We start from the raw sequence: 18,350 nt of genomic DNA on the forward strand, positions 1-18,350 counted from the left end.
TAGACAGACAAGTATATCTTCTCCCATTAAAATGTAAGCTCCTTGAATGGAGAGATGTCATCTGTTTTGACAACTGTAGTATCCGCTGAAATAGTGCCTAGCTCATAGCGGGCACACAATAAAAATTTGGTGAATGTAGGAAAAATCTCAGCTCATGATAGGTATTCAAATGTTAATAATCCGGGGCACCTGGGAGGCTCAGTCAGTTAAGCGTCTGCCTTCAGCTCAGGTCATGATCTCGGGGTCCTGGGATGGAGCCCTGCATCAGGCTCCCTGCTCAGCGGGGAGTCTGCTTCTCCCTCTCCTTCTGCCTTCCACCCCCCCGCCCTGCTGCTTGTGCTCGCTCTCTGTCAAATAAATAAATAAAATCTTTAAAAAAAAACCCAAAAACAAATGTTAATAATTCTAAGTAAGTGTATCAAAAAATTAAAACACCCAGCTTTATGGAGATATAATTAACATAGTATAAAATTCACCTGTGGACACTAATGTTTATGTTCAGGCAGGTATTTGGAAGCAGGTATAAGCTACTGATGCAAGCGGCAGGAGGTACCCTTATTTCTATGATTCTGCAATTCACTGGAAAGATCAGTGTTAGGATTTGGAACCAGAAGCACCTTGAGACCTGCTTCTGTGCGTGTTTGTGTATGTGCGCGCTCGCGTGCGTGTGTGTGTGTGTGTGTGTGTGTTGCTAATCGTTATAAGCATCTTTATTCACAGCTTCACTAACACATTTGCTTAATGTTCTCATTTATCAGTGGGAATAAGACCTGCATGTGTCCCTAAGATGTATGGTGCTCTTTCTAAAACACTCTATTTGGAGACCATAATTTTAATCAATTGAAGTCCAAATTATGGCGCACCTATCTAAATTGCTTTTTTTAGGACAGTGGATAAAATGTGTATAATGTTTCAGTGCCAGAAAGCACCAAGATATGAGGAAGCATTTCTCTTATCATGAAAGCATCTGTTAGATATTTACCGTCTCTTTTGGGTGGCTATCTCTACCCCTCATCTCCTTTCCATTCCTCTGTGTCCCTGGGGAGGTGAAAAGTAATGCTTCAGGCCCAACACAAACCCAAGGAGATTTGACTGTAGGTCTATAATTATTACTGGGCTTAGTTGGTGTGGGGCTGTAGCTTTAAGGGGCCTTTCTCTTACACAGTTTTCCTCACCTACACTCAAAGAAGAGGAGGTGAAGAAATAGAGGAAAAGTAGAAAATTTCCACATTAGCAAATCTCTATTGTTTTATAAAATTAAGGGAAAAAAACACCTCCACTATATTTTATGACTATAGATTACAAGGTACTATTGAAATCTCCCCTTTATTTAAATTTTAATTCCAGTGTAAACATACAGTGTTATGTTCATTTAAGGTGCACAATATAGTGATTCAACAATTCCATATGTTACTCAGTGATCATCAAGATAACTGTACTCTTAATCCCCTTCACTTCATCCCTTCCCCCACCCACCTCCCCTCTGGTTTGTTCTTTATAGGTAAGAGTCTGTTTTTTTGTCTCTTTTTTTTCCCCTTTGTTCATTTGTTTCTTAATTTCCGCATATGCGTGAAATTATATGGTATTTATCTTGCTCTGACTTACTTATTTCACTTAGCATTGTACTCTCTAGATCCATCCACATCATTGCAAATGGCAAGATTTCATTCTTTTTTTATGGCTGAATAATATTCCATTGTTTATATATACCACTTCTTTATTCATTCGTCCGTCTGTGGACACTTGGGCTGCTTCCGTACTTTGGCTATTGTAGATAATGCTGCTATAAACATTGGGGTGCATGTATCCCTTTGAATTAGTGTTTTTGTATTGTTTGGGTAGATACCCAGTAGTGCAATTGCTGGATCCTAGGGTGTTCTATTTTTAACTTTTTGCAGAATTTCCATACTGTTTTCCAGAGTGGCTACACCAGTTTGCATTCCCACCAATAGTGCAAGAGCATTCCTTTTTCTCCACGTTCTCACCAACACTTGCTGTTTCTTGTGTTCTAGATTTTAGCTATTCTGGCAGGTGTGCAGTGATATCTCATTGTAGTTTTGATCTGTATTTGCCTGATGATTAGTGATGTTGAGCATCTTTTCTTGTGTCTGTTGGCTGTGTGTCTTCTTTGGAAAAATGTCTGTTCCTGTCCTCTGCTCATTTTTTAATTGGAGTATTTGTTTTTTGGGTGTTGAGTTGTGTCAGTTCTTTATACATTTTGGATAATAACCTTTATTGGATATGTCATTTGTAAATATCTTCTCCCATTCGGTCAGCTGCCTGTTAGTTTTGTTGATTGTTTCCTTCACTGTGCAGAAGCTTTTTATTTTGATGTAGTCCCCATAGTTTATTTTTGTTTTTGTTTCCCTTGCCTCAGGAGACATATCTAGAAAGAAGTTGCTATGGCTGATGTAAAAGAAGTTATTGCTTATGTTCTCCTCTAGGATTTTGATGGTTTCATGTTTCACATTCAGTTCTTTAATCCATTTTGAGTTTATTTTTTTTTGTTTGGTGTAAGAAAGTGATCCAGTTTTATTCTTTTGCATGTTGCTGTCCAGTTTTCCCAACACAAATTTTTGAAGAAACTTTTTCCCATTGGATACTCTTTCCTCCTTTGTCGAAGATTAATTGACCATATAATTGTGTGCTCATTTTGGGGTTTTCTATTCTGTTTCATTGATCTATGTTTCTATTTTTTATGCCAGTACCATACTGTTTTGATCACTACAGCTTTTTAATATAAAGTCTGGAATTGTGATGCCTCCAGCTTTGCTTTTCTTTTTCAGGGTTGCTTTGGCTATTCAGTCTTTGTTTTAAACTCTATTTTGTCTGATATAAGTACAGCTACCTATGCTTTTTTCCTCCCTGCTTCTTTTTGAATCTTTTTCCATCTCTTCACATTCAGCTCATACTTGTCTTTAGGTCTTAAGTGAATTTCTTGTAGGCAGCATATACATCGATCTTGGTTTTTCATCCATTCTGTCATTTCATGTCTTACAGTTGTAATAGTTAGATCATTAACACTTAAAGTAATTATTGGTAGGTATGTACTTATTGCCATTTGATTAATTGTTTTCTGGTTGTTTTATAGTTCCTCTCTTTTGCTCGCTTTTTGTGACTCATCACTTTTAGTGTTATGTTTGGTTTTATTTTTTGTGTATCAATTATAGGTTTTGGTTTGTGGTTACCATGAGGCTCACTTTAACACTCTAAGTATTTAGCAGTCTGAATTAGGTTGATGGTCAGTTAAGTTATAACACATCTAAAAGAACTTCATTTTTACTCCTTTGCCCTCCATGTTTTATGTACAGAGTGTTGTTTGTTACATTTTTTTTTTTAAATTTTGTGGGTCTTCTTAACTAATTTTGTAGTTACAATTGATTTTACTACTTTTACCTTTAATACTACCTTTATAAATGATTCCTCTACTACCTTTATTGTATGTTTGCTTTTACTCATGAAACTTGTCCTTTCATAATTTTATTTCTAATTGTGGCCTTTTCTTTTCCACTTAAAGAATTTGCTTTAACATTTCTTGGATGGCCAGTTTAGTGCTGATGAACTCCTTTAAATTTGTTTATCTGAGGAACTTTTTATTTCTTCTTTACTTCTGAATGATAATTTTGCTGGATAGTGTATTCTTGGTTGCAGGTTTTTCACTTTCAGCTCTTTGATATATCATGCCACTTTCTTCTGGCCTGTAAGTTTCTGCTGAAAAATCAGCTCATAGCCTTATGGAGCTCCCCTCCTGTGTAACTAGTTGCTTTTGTTGCTTTTAAGATTCTCTCACTCTGTTTAATTGTTGACATTTTAATTAGTATGTGTCATGTTTTGGATTTCCTTAGGTTCATCTGGTTTCAAACTCTCTCTGTTTCCTGAACCTGAATGTCTGTTTCCTTCCCCAGGTTTGGGAAATTTTCAGCTGCTATTCTTAATATGTTTTCCACCCACCCCTCCTTCCCTTCTTCTGGGACCCCTTATAATGTGAATGTTTGTTCATTTGAGGTTGTCCAGGAGATTCATTCACCTATCCTCATTTTTAAAAATAATTTTTTCTTTTTGCTATTTAGCTCAGGTGCTCTCCGTTACCCTTTCAGGTCACTGATTTTCTGCATTCTTGAATCCGTTGATTCCCTCTAGTGTAATTTTCATTTCAGTTATTGTATTCTTCAACTCTAATCGATTCTTTTTTATATTTTCTATCTCTTTGTTGAAGTTCTGAGTTATTTCACTCTTCTCCCTAGTTTTGTGAGCATCTTTGTAACCATTACTTTGAACTCTTTATCAGATAGTCATTATCTCTTTCTCATTTAGTTCTTTTTTTTTTTTTTTTGGAAGTTTTGTCTTGTTCTTTGATTTGAGCATATTCCTCTGTTTCATTTTGCTTGATTTTCAGTGTTTGTTTCTATGAATTAGGCATATATGTTGTATATGGTTGTCTCCTGTGTAGACTGAGATTGCATGGTGATTTTGGCTGGCTGGAGTTGTGACTGGTATTGCCTGGAGTTCCTGGGACGCTCTGTGTTGGAGCTGCTCTGTGGGGATGGCCTGAGCTGAAGTTGGGGCAGGCTAGGCAGTCCTGGGGCTCTTTGTACAGATAGTGCTCTGGCAGGACAGCTGAAGATGAAATGGGTTCGTGCTGGGCTGCGGGGAGGTCCCTGGGCTCTTTGCACAGAGGGAGTACTGACCAAAGGTGTCCTGGTGTATGAGTGGCAATGAACTTCTTTTAACTTTTGTTTGTCTTTATCTCTCCTTCAGTTCTGAATGATAAACTCACCAGGTAGAGTATTATTGGTTGTAGGTTTTCTCCTTTCAGAACTTTGAATATATTATGCCACTCGTTTCTGGCCTGTAAAGTTGAAAAATCACTGTATAGCCATATGGGGTTTCCCTTGTATGTAACTAATTTGTTTGTTTCTGCTTTTATGATTCTCATTTTGTTTAATTTTTGACATTTTAGTTATTTGTGTCTTGGTGTGGATCTCCTTGGGTTCATCTTGTTTGGGCTCTCTGTGATTCCTATGCCTGGATTTTCCAGGTTAGGGAAGTTTTCAACTATTATTTCTTCAAATAAATTTTCTGCCACTTTCTGTCTGTCTTTTCCTACTAGGACCCTCCAGTACAAGAGTTCATAAGCTTGATGTTGTACAAGTCCATAATCTATCCTCATTTTTTAAAAGTGCTTTTCAATGAACATATTCAAACACTGACAGTACTTGACAGTAAACAGTCATATATCCACCTCATAGAATCTACCTTTAACATTTTACTATACTTGATTTTTCACAATCTAGTCATGTATCCATTCCTCTGTCCATCCTTCATTCCATTTTAGTTTTTTGAAACATTTCAAAGTAACTTGCAGACAATACCACTTCATCCTAAATACTTCAGCATGCATATCATTAGACCAATATTCTGTTTGCAGTTATTTTTCTATTGATATACAATTTAGATACAGTGTACTGGACATATTTTTCATGTACCTTCACTGTATTTTTGTAAATGCATACATACATAACCCATGTAACTCAAATACCTATTGAGATATAGAACATTAACATTACCATGAATATTTCTTTTCTATTAGTAAAAGTATAGTTGACACATCATGTTATATTAATTTCAGGTGTACACTGTAATGATTCAATATTTCTATACATTACTCTGTGCTGACCATGGTAAGTGTAGTCACCATTTGTCACCATGCAATGTTATTATGATATTATTGACTATATTTCCTATGTTGTACTTTTCACCTCCAGGGCTTACTTATTTTATAATACAAGTATGTACCTCTTAATCCCCTTCACCCATTTTACCGATCTCTGCACGCACCTCTCCTCTAGCAATCATCAGTTTATCGTTTGTACTTAAGTCTGTTTGTTGGATACTAGCTATTCTGACTGGTGTGAGGTGATGTCTCATTGTGGTTTTGATTTGCATTTCCCTGATGATTAGTGATGTTTAGTATCTTTTTATTGGACTGTTGACCATCTGTATGTTTTCTTTGAAAAACTATGCATGTTCTCTGCCAATTTTCAAATTGGATTATATGTTGAGGTTTTTTTTTTTTTTTTTGCCATGAGTTATATGACTTCTTTATGTGTTTTGGATATTAACCCTTCATTGAATGTATCATTTACAAATATCTTCTCCCATTCAGTTAGGTTGGTTTTTGTTATTGTTGATGGTTTCCTTCACTGTGCAAGAACTTTTTATTTTGGTTTAGTCTCACTAGTTTATTTTTGCTTTTGTTTCCCTTGTCTGAGGAGGTCTATCTAGAAAAATGTTGCTAAGACTGATGTCAAAGTGTTTACTGCCCATGTTTTCTTCTAGGAGTTTTATGGCTTCAGGTCTCACATTTAGATCTTTAATTAATTCTGAGTAATTTTTGTCTAAGAAAGTGGTTCAGTTTCATTCTTTTACATGTAGCTGTCTAGTTTGCCCAACACCATTTGTTGAAGAGGGTATTTTTTTTTTCATTGTATATTCTTGCCTCCTTTGTTATAGATCAATTGATCATATAAGTATGGGTTTATTTCTGGGTTCTATATTCTGTTTTATTGATCTGTGTGTCTTTTTTGTTTTTTTGCCAGTAACTTTGTAGTATATTTTGAAATCTGGGATTTTGATACCTACAGCTTTGTTCTTCTTTATCATGATTGCTTTGGCTATTTGCAGCCTTTTGTGGTTCCAGATCAATTTTAGTTCTGTGAAAAATGCTATTGGTATTTTGATAGGGATTGCATTGAATTTGTAGAATGTTTTGGGTAGTACGCATATTTTAACAATGTTAATTCTTCCAGTTCATGAGCATGGTTTATTTTTCTATTTCTTTGGGTCATCTCCAATTTTTTTCATCAATGGCTTATAGTTTTTAGAGCATAGGTCTTTTTCCTCCTCGGTTAAATCTATTCTTTTGGGTGTAATTGTAAATGAGATTGTTTTCTTAATTTCTTTTTAGGCTATTTCATTATTAGTATATAGATATGTAACAGATAGTTGCATATTTGTTTCCTGAAACTTTACAGAATTAATTTATTCTAATAGTTTTTGGTTGAGTCTTTAGGGTTTTCTATAGGTAGTGTCATGGAATCTGCAAATAGTGATAGTTTTATTTATTCTTTACCAATTTGGATGCCTTCTATTTCTTATATGGTGTATCTGGAACTTCCAGTAGTCTGTTGAATAAAAGTGGTGAGAATGAATATCCTTGTCTTGTTCTTGATCTTAAAGGAAATGTTTTCAGGTTATGATGTTAGTGGCGGGTTTTTCATGTATGGTCTTTATTATGTTGGGGTATGTTCCTTCTAAAACAAATTGTTTTTTTTTTTAATCATGAATGGATGTTGTATTTTGTCAAATGCCTTTGCTATATCTACTGAGATGATCATATGGTTTTTTTCATTCCTCTCATTAATGTGTTGTATCACATTGGTTGACTTGCAAATATCAAACCATCCTTGCAAACCTGGAATAAATCCTACTTGATCACATTGAATGATCCTTTTAAAGTATTGTTGAATTCAGTTTGCCTAGCTAGCTAGCTAGCTAGATAGATGATTTTTGCATCTATGTTCAACAGGGATATTGGCCTGTAATATTCTTTTTGTAGTGTTTTTGTCTGGATTTGGTATCAGGGTAATGTTATCCTCATGGAATGTCTTTGGAAGTTTTCCTTTGTCTTTTATTTTTTTGTAATAGTTTGAGAAGAATAGGTATTCACTTTTTTTCTTTATTTTTCCTGAGTTGGCATATTTTTTGATTGACTTTTAATTTTAAACTCAATTAATATATAATGTATTATTGGTTTCAAAGGTAGAGTTCAGTGATTAATCAGTCTTAGATAATACCCAGTGCTCATTACATCACATGAGGTACCTGGGTGATGGACATTAGGAGGGCATGGTATTCACTTTTCCTTAAATGTTTGGTAGAATTCACCTGTGAAGCCATCTGGTCCTGGAATTTTGTTTATTGGGAGTTTTTTGACTACCAATTCAATTTTGTTACTGGTACTTGGTCTGTTCAGATTTGCTATTTCTTCCTGATTCCGTTTTGGAAAGTTGTATGTTTCTAGGAATTTATCCATTTTTATATAGGTTGATCAATTTGTTGGCATATAATTTTTCATAGTATTATCTTTTAATTTTTGTATTTTTGTGGTTTTGGTTGTTATTCCTCTTCCTTCATTTCTGATTTTATTTATATCAGTCCTCTCTATTTTCTTGATGCATCTGGCTAAGGTTTATCAATTTTATTTATTTTTACAAAGACCCAGGTCTTGGTTTCATTGATCTTTTCTATTTTTTCTAGTCTTTATTTCTACTGTTATCCATCCATCCTTCCTTCCTCTCTCCCTCCCCCTCCCTCCTTCCCTCCCTCCCTCCCTCCCTCCCTTCCTTCCTTCCTCTCATTTTCTCTCTCTTTCTTTCTTTCTTTTAACCAACTTGGTACTATATTTGTTCTTTTTTTGTTTCCTTTAGGTGTAAAGTTAGATTTATTTGAGACTTTTCTTGTTTCTTGAGGTAAGCCTGTATCGCTATAAACTTCCCTCTTAAACTGCTTTTGCTGTGTTCCAAAAATTTTAGACTATTGTATTTTCATTTGTCTCCATGTATTTTTTGATTTCCTGTTTGATTTATTCATTGATCCATTTTTTTTTTTTAATTAGCATGTTGTTTGGCCTCCAAGTATTTTTTTCAGTTTTTTTCCCCCCTTGTAATTCATTTCTAGTCTCATACGTTGTGGTCAGAAAAGATACTTGATAAAAATTTGAAATTTCTTAAATTTATTGAGACTTTTTCTGTGGCTTAAATGTGATCTATCCTTGAAAATATCCCATATACACTTGGAAAGAATGTGTTCTCCTGTTTGGAAGGAATGTTCAGTATATATCTGTTAGGTTCATCTGGTTTAATGTGTCATTCAAAGCCACTATTTCCTTGTTGATTTTTTGTCTGGATGATTTGTCCAGTGATGTAAGTATGTTATTAAAATCTCCCACTGTTATTGTATTACTGTCAGTTTCTGCCTTTACATATTTTACTATTTGGTTTACATATTTAGGTGCTCCTGTGGTGGGTACATAGATACTTAAAATTTTATAGCATCTTGTTGGATTGATCCCTTTATCGTATGTAATGCACTTCTCTGTCTAATGCTACAGTCTTTGTTTTTAAACTCTATTATGTCTGATATAAGTATTACTACTTTGGCTTTTAGTTCTTGCTTCCATTTGCATGGGATATCTTTTCCATCCCTTTACTTCCACTCCGTATGTGTCTTCATGTCTGAAGAGAATCTCTTATAGAGAGCATATAGATAGGTCTTGTTTTCTTTTTATCCATTCAGTCATCCTATGTCTTTTGACTGAAGCATTTAATCCATTTACATTTAAAGTAGCTATGGATAGAGGGAGGGGGGAAGATGGAGGAGGAGTAGGGGACCCTATTCCAACCGGTCCCCTGAATTGAGCTGGATATCTACCAGACCACTCTGAACATCCATGAAATCAGCCTGAGTTGTAAGAAGATATATCTGGATCTCTACAAACAGAATATCACAGGCGGTCGTTTTTGAAGTATGAAGTGGGGAGCCGTGATTCCGCAGGCAGATATCAGAAAATAAACAAAAGGGAGAGGGAGCTGTGGGGATCCTACACCTCCAGTGGGCGATAGCCTCCCATGCTGGGGACAGGGCACAGAGTTGCACACTGGTAGAGGTGGGGAAAGGACTTCAGGTCAGCCGCCCAGACTGAAACCTGGGGCGGTGGGGCCGTGCATGCAAACTGGGGGCGGCTGGCAGTTTTAAAAGCACAAAGGGCAGAGACGTGCTCCCGTGCACCGACCTGGAGGTGAGGACTGGGAGCCCTGCTGAGGGGCGCACAACCCAGACGCTGCAGTTTATAGCAGCACAGACAGAAACAGAGATAGTGTGGCCTGGAGAGCTCACTGAAGAACAGACTGCGATCTCTCTGCTCTGAGGCAGAGGGTTGGAAACAATCTCTTCTGCTCTGACTCTCAGAAGAGATGTGGAAAGCCGCCAGGGAAAGCCACTGGAGAACAAAAGCCCCCCAAATCCAGTTTTCACTGAGCCCATCCCCCCACAAGGGGCAGGGCAACTCTGCCCAAACAGGGTTGCCTGAGTACCAGTGTGGCAGGCCCCTCCCCCAGAAGACAGGCTGGGAGAACAAGAGGCCCACAACACTAAGGTCCCTATAAAATAGGTGCATCTTGCTTGGGTTGTGGTCAGTAATTTGAACTCTGTACATTCCCTCAACCACCCCTCAACAGAATGACTAGGAGGAGGAACCCCAAAATAGGAAAGACTCAGAGACTGTGACTTCTGCCACAGATTTACAAATGGATACAGATATAACCAAGATGTCGGAAATGGACTTCAGGGTAGCAGTTATGAAGACAATAGCTAGAATGGAGAAATCAATTAATGGCAACATAGAGTCTCTAAGGGCAGAAATGAAAGCTGAACTGGCAGAACTTAAAAATGCTATCAATGAGATCCAATCTAATCTAGATAATCTAACAGCTAGAGTAAGCGAGGCAGAAGAATGAATTAATGATCTAGAAGACCAATCGATAGAAAAGAAGAAAAAAGGGGAGGCCAAGGAAAAGCAACTCAAAATCCATGAAAACAGAATCAGAGAAATAAGTGACACCATGAAACATTCCAATGTCAGAATTATTGGGATCCCTGAGGGGGTGGAGAGAGAGAGAGAGAGGACTAGAAGATATATTTGAGCAAATCATACCTGAGAACTTCCCTAATCTGGGGAATGAAACAAACATTCGTGTCCTAGAGGCAGAGAGGACCCCTCCCAAGATCAAGGAAAACAGGCCAATGCCCCGGCATGTAATAGTAAAACTTGCAAATCTTAGAACCAAGGAAGCCATCTTAAGGGCAGTTAGTGGGAAGAGATTCCTTATGTACAGAGGGAGGAACATCAGAATAATGTGAGACCTATCCACAGAGACCTGGAAAGCCAGAAAGGGCTGGCAAGACATATTCAGGGTACTAAATGAGAAGAACATGCAGCCAAGAATACTTTATCTGGCAAGGCTGTCATTTAGAATGCATGGAGAGATGCAGAACTTCCAAGACCAGCAGAAACTGAAAGAATATGTGACCACTAAGCCGGCCCTGCAAGAAATATTAAGAGGGGTTCTATAAAAGGAGAAAGACATCAAGAGTGATATAGAACAGAAATTTACAGAGACAATCTATAGAAACAAGGACTTCACAGGTAACATGATGACAATAAAGTCATATCTTTCAATAATCACTCTCAACGTGAACGGCCTAAATGCTCCCATAAAACCTCACAGGGTTGCAGATTGGATAAAAAGACAGGACCCATCCATATGCTGTCTACAAGAGACTCATTTTGAACCTAAAGATACATCCAGACTGAAAGTGAAGGGATGGAGATCCATCTTCCATGCCAGCGGACCTCAAAAGAAAGCTGGGGTAGCAATTCTTATATCAGACAAATTAGATTTTAAGCTAAAGACTGTAGTTAGAGACACAGAAGGACACTATATCATTCTTGAAGGGTCTATCCAACAAGAAGATCTAACAATTGTAAATATCTATGCCCCCAACATGGGAGCAGCCATCTACATAAGCCAACTGTTAACCAAAATAAAGAGTCATATTGATAACAATATGTTAATTGTAGGAGACCTCAATACTCCACTCTCAGCAATAGACAGGTCATCTAAGCAGAAAATCAACAAAGAAACAAGAGTTTTGAATGACACACTGGACCAGATGGACCTCATAGATATATACAGAACATTCCACCCTAAAACAACAGAATGCTCATTCTTCTTGAGCACACATGGAACTTTCTCCAGAATAGACCACATACTGGGTCACAAATCAGGTCTCAACTGATACCAAGAGATTATTCCCTGCATATTTTCAGACCATAATGCTTTAAAACTGGAACTCAATCACAAAAAAATTGGAAGAAATTCAAACAGTTGGAAGCTAAAGACCACTCTGCTCAAGAATGTTTGGGTCAACCAGGAAATCAAAGAACTTAAACAATTCATGGAAATCAATGAGAACAAAAACACATTGGTCCAAAACATGGGATACTGCAAAGAGGGAAATACATAGCCATCCAAGCCTCACTCAAAAAAATAGAAAAATCCCAAATTCACCAACTAACTTTACACCTTAAAGAACTAGAGAAACAAACAATGCCTAAGTCATGCGTTAGAAGAGAAATAATTAAGATTAGAGCAGAGATCAATGAATTAGAAACCATAAACACAGTAGATCAGATCAATGAAACTAGAAGCTGGTTCTTTGAAAGAATTAATAAGAAAGATAAACCACTGGCCATACTTATCCAAAAGAAAAGAGAAAGGACCCAAATTAATAAAATTATGAATGAAAGGGGAGAGATCATGACTAACACCAAGGATATAGAAACAATTATTAGAAGTTATTATCAACAACTATATGCCAATAAATTAAGCAACCTGGAAGAAATGGATGCTTCCTGGAAACCTATACACTACCAAGACTGAAACAGGAAGAAACTGACAACCTGAATAAGCCAATAAACAGTAACGAGATTGAAGCAGTGATCAAAAACCTCTCAAAAAACAAGAGTCCAGGGCCTGATAGATTCCCTGGGGAATTCTACCAAACATTCAAAGAAGAAATAATACCTTGACCATTCTCTAACACCATTCACAAAGATAAACTCAAAGTGGATGAAAGACCTCAGTGTGAGACAGGAATCCATCAAAATCTTAGAGGATAACATAGGCAGTAACCTCTTCGACATCGGCCACAGCAACTTCTTTCAAGATACATCTCCAAAGGCAAGTGAAAGAAAAGCAAAAATGAACTTCTGGGACTTCATCAAGATAAAAAGCTTCTGCACAGCAAAGGAAACAGTCAACAAAACAAAGAGGCAACCCACAGAATGGGAGAAGATATTTGCAAATGACACTACAGACAAAGGGCTGATATCCAAGATCTATAAAGAACTTCTCAAACTCAACACCCAAAAAAACAAATAATCAAGTCAAAAAATGCGCAGAAGACATGAACAGACACATCTCAAAAGAAGACCTACAAATCGCTAACAGACACATGAAAAAATGTTCATCATCATTAGCCATCAGGGAAATTCAAATCAAAAGCACATTGAGATACCACCTTACACCAGTAAGAATGGCAAAAATTGACAAGGTAAGAAACAACAAATGTTGGAGAGGTTGTGGAGAAAGGGGAACCCTCTTACACTGTTGGTGGGAATGCAAGTTTGTACAGTCACTTTGGAAAACAGTGTGGAGGTGCCTCAAAAGATTAAAAATAGAGCTACCTATGACCCAGCAATTGCACTACTGGGTATTTACCCCAAAGACACAGATGTAGTGAAAAGAAGGGCCATATGCACCCCAATGTTCATAGCAGCAATGTCCGCAATAGCCAAACTGTGGAAAGAGCCGAGATGCCCTTCAACAGATGAATGGATAAAGAAGATGTGGTCCATATATACAATGGAATATTACTCAGCCATCAGAAAGGATGAATACCCAACTTTTACATCAACATGGATGGGACTGGAGGAGATTATGCTAAGTGAAATAAGTCAAGCAGAGAAAGTCAATTATCATATGGTTTCTCTTATTTGTGGAACATAAAGAATAGCATGGAGGACATTAGAAGGAAGGGAAAAATGAAGGGGCGGAAATTGGAGGGGGAGACGAACCATGAGAGACTATGGACTCTGAAAAACAAACTGAGGGTTTTAGAGGGGAGATGAGTGGGGGGATGGGTTAGCCCAGTGATGGGTATTAAGGAGGGCTCATACTGCATGGAGCCCTGGGTGTTATACGAAAACAATGAATCATGGAACACTACATCAAAAATTAATGATGTATTGTATGGTGACTAACATAACATAATAAAATAAAATAAAGTAGCTATGGGTAAGTATGTACTTATTGTCATTTTGTTAATTATTTTCTGGTGTTTTTTTTTTTTTAAATTCTTTATTGTTATGTTAATCACCATACATTACATCATTAGTTTTTGATGTAGTGTTCTCTGGTGTTTTTTTTATAGTTCTTCTCTTTTCCTTTTTTGTTCACTTCCTTTGTATTTTGATGACTGTTACACTTGAATCCTTTCTCTTTATTTTTTGTATAGGTATTACAGGTTTTTGATTTGGGGTTACCATTAGGTTCATATATAAAATTGTATGTGTATAACAGTCTATATTAAGTTCGTTGTTGCTAAGTTTGAATACATTCCGAAAGTACTAAATTTTTAGTCTCCACTACACATTTTATGTATATGATGTCATATTTTACATCTTTTTATTTTATGTAGCCCTTGACTAATTTTTATAGATATAATTGATTTTACTACTTTTGTGTTTTAATCTCCATTTTATAGGTTATTAATAAGTAATTAGTAAGTAATCTATCTTTAATAATTACTTACTTTTACCTGGGAAATTTTTTCTTTCATAATTTTCTTACCCTGGTAATGGCCTTTTCTTTCTACTTAAAGAATTCCCTTCAATATTACTTACAAGGCTTGTTGAGTGGTGGTGAGCTCCTTTAACTTCTGTTAATCTGGGAAACTCCATCTCTCCTCAATTCTGAATGATAAACTTGCCTGGTAGGGTATTCATTGTCATAGATTTTTTCCTTTCAGTACTTTGAATATATCATGCCACTACCTTCCTGCCTGCAAAGTATCTGGTGAAAAATGAGCTATGAATCTTACTGGGTTTCCTTTGTAGGTAACCGTAACCGTTTTTTGTTTTTTTGTTTTTCCTCTTCCTACTTTTAAGATTCTCTCTTTATCATTACTTTTTGCCATTTTAATTATGTGTATTGCTTTGGACCTTCTTGGGTTTATCTTGTTAGGGTCTCTCTGCTTCCTGGACCTGGATATCTGTTTTCTTCTCCTAGATTAGGGAAGTTTTCAGCTATTTTTTCAAGTAGCTTTTCTGCTGCTTTCTCTCTCTCTTCTCAGATCCCTATAATGTGAATGTTATTACCCTTGATGATAATGCAGAGTTCCCTTAACCTATTCTCATTTTTTATTATTGATCTTCCTTTTTGCTGTTCAGGTTGGTTGCTTTCCATTACTCTGCCTTCCAGATTGCTGATTCATTCTTCTGCATCCTCTTATCTGCTGTTGATTCCCTTTTCTGTAGTTTTCATTTTAGTTATTGTATTCTTCTCTTTTGACTGGTTGTATTTATTTATTTATTTTTATTATTAACATATAATGTGTTATTTGTTTCAGGGGTACAGGTCTGTGATTCATCAGTCTTACCCAATACATAGCACTCACCACAACACATACCCTCCCCAGTGTCCATCACCCAGCCACCCCATCCCAACCCCCTCCACTCCAGCAACCCTCAGTTTGTTTCCTGAGATTAAGTCTCTTATTGTTTGTCTCCCTCTCTGGTTTCGTCGTTTCATTTTTTCCTCTCTTCCCCTATGATCCTCTGCCTTGTTTCTCAAATTCCTCATATCAGTGAGATCATATGATAATTGTCTTTTTCTGATTGACTTATTTCACTTAGCATAATACCCGCTAGTTCCATCCATGTCATTGCAAATGGCAAGATTTCATTTTTTGATGGCTGCATAATATTCCATTATATATATACCACATCTTCTTTGTTTATTCATCTGTCAGTGGACATCTGGGTTCTTTCCATAGTTTGGCTATTGTGGACATTGCTGCTATAAACACTGAGGTGCAGGTGCTCCCTTGGATTACTATATTTGTATCTTTGGTGTAAATACCCAGTAGTGCAATTGCTGGGTTATAGGATAGCTCTGTTTTCAAATTTTTGAGGAATGGTTCTTTTTAACATTTTCGATGTCTTTGTTGAAATTCTCACTAATTCATCTGCTCTTCTCTCAAATGAGGAGTATCTTTATGATCTTTACTTTTAACTCTTGCAGGCATATTGCTTATCTCCATTTCATTTAGCTCTTTTTCTGTGATGATTGTGTTGTTCTTTCATTGGGGAGATAGTCCTCTGTCTCTTCACTTTTTCTAACTCTCTTAGGTAGGTACGCTACCATTCCTCGTCTAGAATGTAGTGGCCTTGTATAGGAGGGATCCTGTGGTGCCTTATAGTGTAATACCCCTTAGTCACCAGAACTAGGCATTCCAGGGCTGTGCATCCACTGTGTGGGCTGCATGTGCCCTCCTTTTGTGGCTAAGGTGAGATTGCTGTGGACAAACTGGTGGTAGGGGCTGTTCTTCACCTCAGCTAACTCCAGTGATTCACTTTGCTTTCTGTGGGCCACTGGGCAGGATTTGCTTCCTATGCTCTTTTAGAGGCCCAGCTTTAGCCACCTGGTGGGTAGGGCCAGCACTCAGACTAGCTGTCTGCAAGTAGCCTGTCACAGCTGCAGGCACACTGAGGGGCAGGGCTTGATGTCTGCACAGCCAGCTAAGAAGCCCAGCTGTAGGAACTGCAGGCACACTGGTGTGTGTGGTTATTTCCCCACCTTTCCTGACTCCAGGGAAGGAGTCACTTTGATGTGGTGCTCTGGTCTGGTCATGGCTGCCTGCTGGGAGTGGAGGGACAGGACCCGCTTTGTAGGGGCACCTTCCAAGCCCAGTGGGTTGGGTGGCTTAGGTTTGCAGTGGTGTGTTGGTGCAGGGCATGTGGTGTCGGCAAGGGAGATAAAGATGATTAGAACTGGTTCCCACAAGTGTTCAGCTCTCTAGGCTGGGGTAGGGCAAGGAAAATGGTGCCCATCAGCACTTTTGTTCCCAGAGAAATTTTCTGCAGATCCCTGTTTTTCAGGCACCCTTTCTAAAATTAGTCAGTAAATCTCCTTCATGTATACCCGAGGTATTTTTCAAACTGCTGCTTCTTTGCTGTGTCTCAGGGCAAATTATTTAGTGTGATGACTTTTTCAGGGCAGAGACTCAGTCTCCTATCACCCTCAGGCTCTTTTGGAGTTAAGCTCCACTGACTTTTAAAGCTCCTGGCATTAAGTCCTGCTGATTTTCAAATCCAGACATTAGGGGACTCATGTTTCCAGTGTGGATCCCAGGGCTGGGGGTGCCCAGTGTGGGTTCTGGTCCCCTTGCTTCTCAGTGATTATGATGTCCCTCCCATTTGTGGTTAGTCAACTGTGGCAGTTTGGTTCTTAACCAAGTGCCTGCCCCTCCTGTCCTTTTTGATGTGGTCTTCTCTCTATGACTTAGCTGTGGAAGATCTGTTGTCACTCTTCAGGTCTTTATGTGAGTTAGTTGCATAGATGTAGTTGTTGCCTTGGTGTGTCTGTGGGATGAACTGAGCTCAGGATCCTCCTACTCTGCTATCTTCCCAACTTCCTTATCTTCTTAAAAAAAATTTTTTTTTTCCAGCGTGGTTGCATTCCAGTATTCTGTCTCCCAGATCACTGCTCTGTTCTTCTGTATCTATTAATCTGCTGTTGATTCTCTCTAGTGTGTTTTTCATCTCATTTTGTTCTTCAGCTCCTGTTTATATTTTCTATCTCTTTGTTGAAGTTCTCACTGAGTTTATCCACTCTTCTCTAAGTCTGGTGAACATCTTTACGATCATTACTTTGAATTCTCTATCAGGTAGCTTATCTCTGTTTTGTTTAGTTCTTGTTTTGAAGTTTTGTATTGTTCCTTCATCTGGAGCATATTCTTCTTCTCGTTTTGTTTCTATGAATTAGGCAAAACAGCTACTGCTCTCAATATTAAAGGAGTAGCCTTGTGTAGGAACATCCCCTGTGTCGATGGCATGTATCTGGCAGCTTTGGCCAGCTGGCTGGAGCTTCATCAGGTGCAGGCCAGTGTTTTGGGGCACTTTGCAGTGGAGATTCTCTGGTAGGATGGCTAGAGCTTGGATGGGTATGGGCTGAGGCTTTGCATGCAGGGCATCCTGGTGGGATGGGTGGAGCAGAAGTCAGCATGTTGTGAGGTGCTCCATGCCCAGGCTACCTTGGTGAGATGGCTGGAGCTGTAGTGGGCAAAGGTCAGGGGTGTTAGGGTGTGTGCCACCCAAAGGCAGCTGTGGTGGGATGGTTGAAACGAGTGTGTTCTGGCAGGTCCATCTTGAGATGATGGCTAGAACTGGTGTGGGCTGGGGTCTGGGGCTTGTGGAGGTGGCCAACCGTCTAAAGCATTTGGCCCCTGCTTCTGCCCTTGCTATCAGGTGGAGGGGAACATAAACAATGGTGCTTGCCAACACCCACGACCCCAGAGAGAGTTGCAGTAGTTTTCCCATTGTTGGGCAGAAGCTCTAGGGGTCATAAATGAGTTTCTTTCACTTATAGTCTAGTTACCCTTGAAAT

The sequence above is a fragment of the Halichoerus grypus genome, chromosome 4 (genome assembly GCF_964656455.1).
Source record: "Halichoerus grypus chromosome 4, mHalGry1.hap1.1, whole genome shotgun sequence".
Taxonomy (NCBI): domain Eukaryota; kingdom Metazoa; phylum Chordata; class Mammalia; order Carnivora; family Phocidae; genus Halichoerus; species Halichoerus grypus.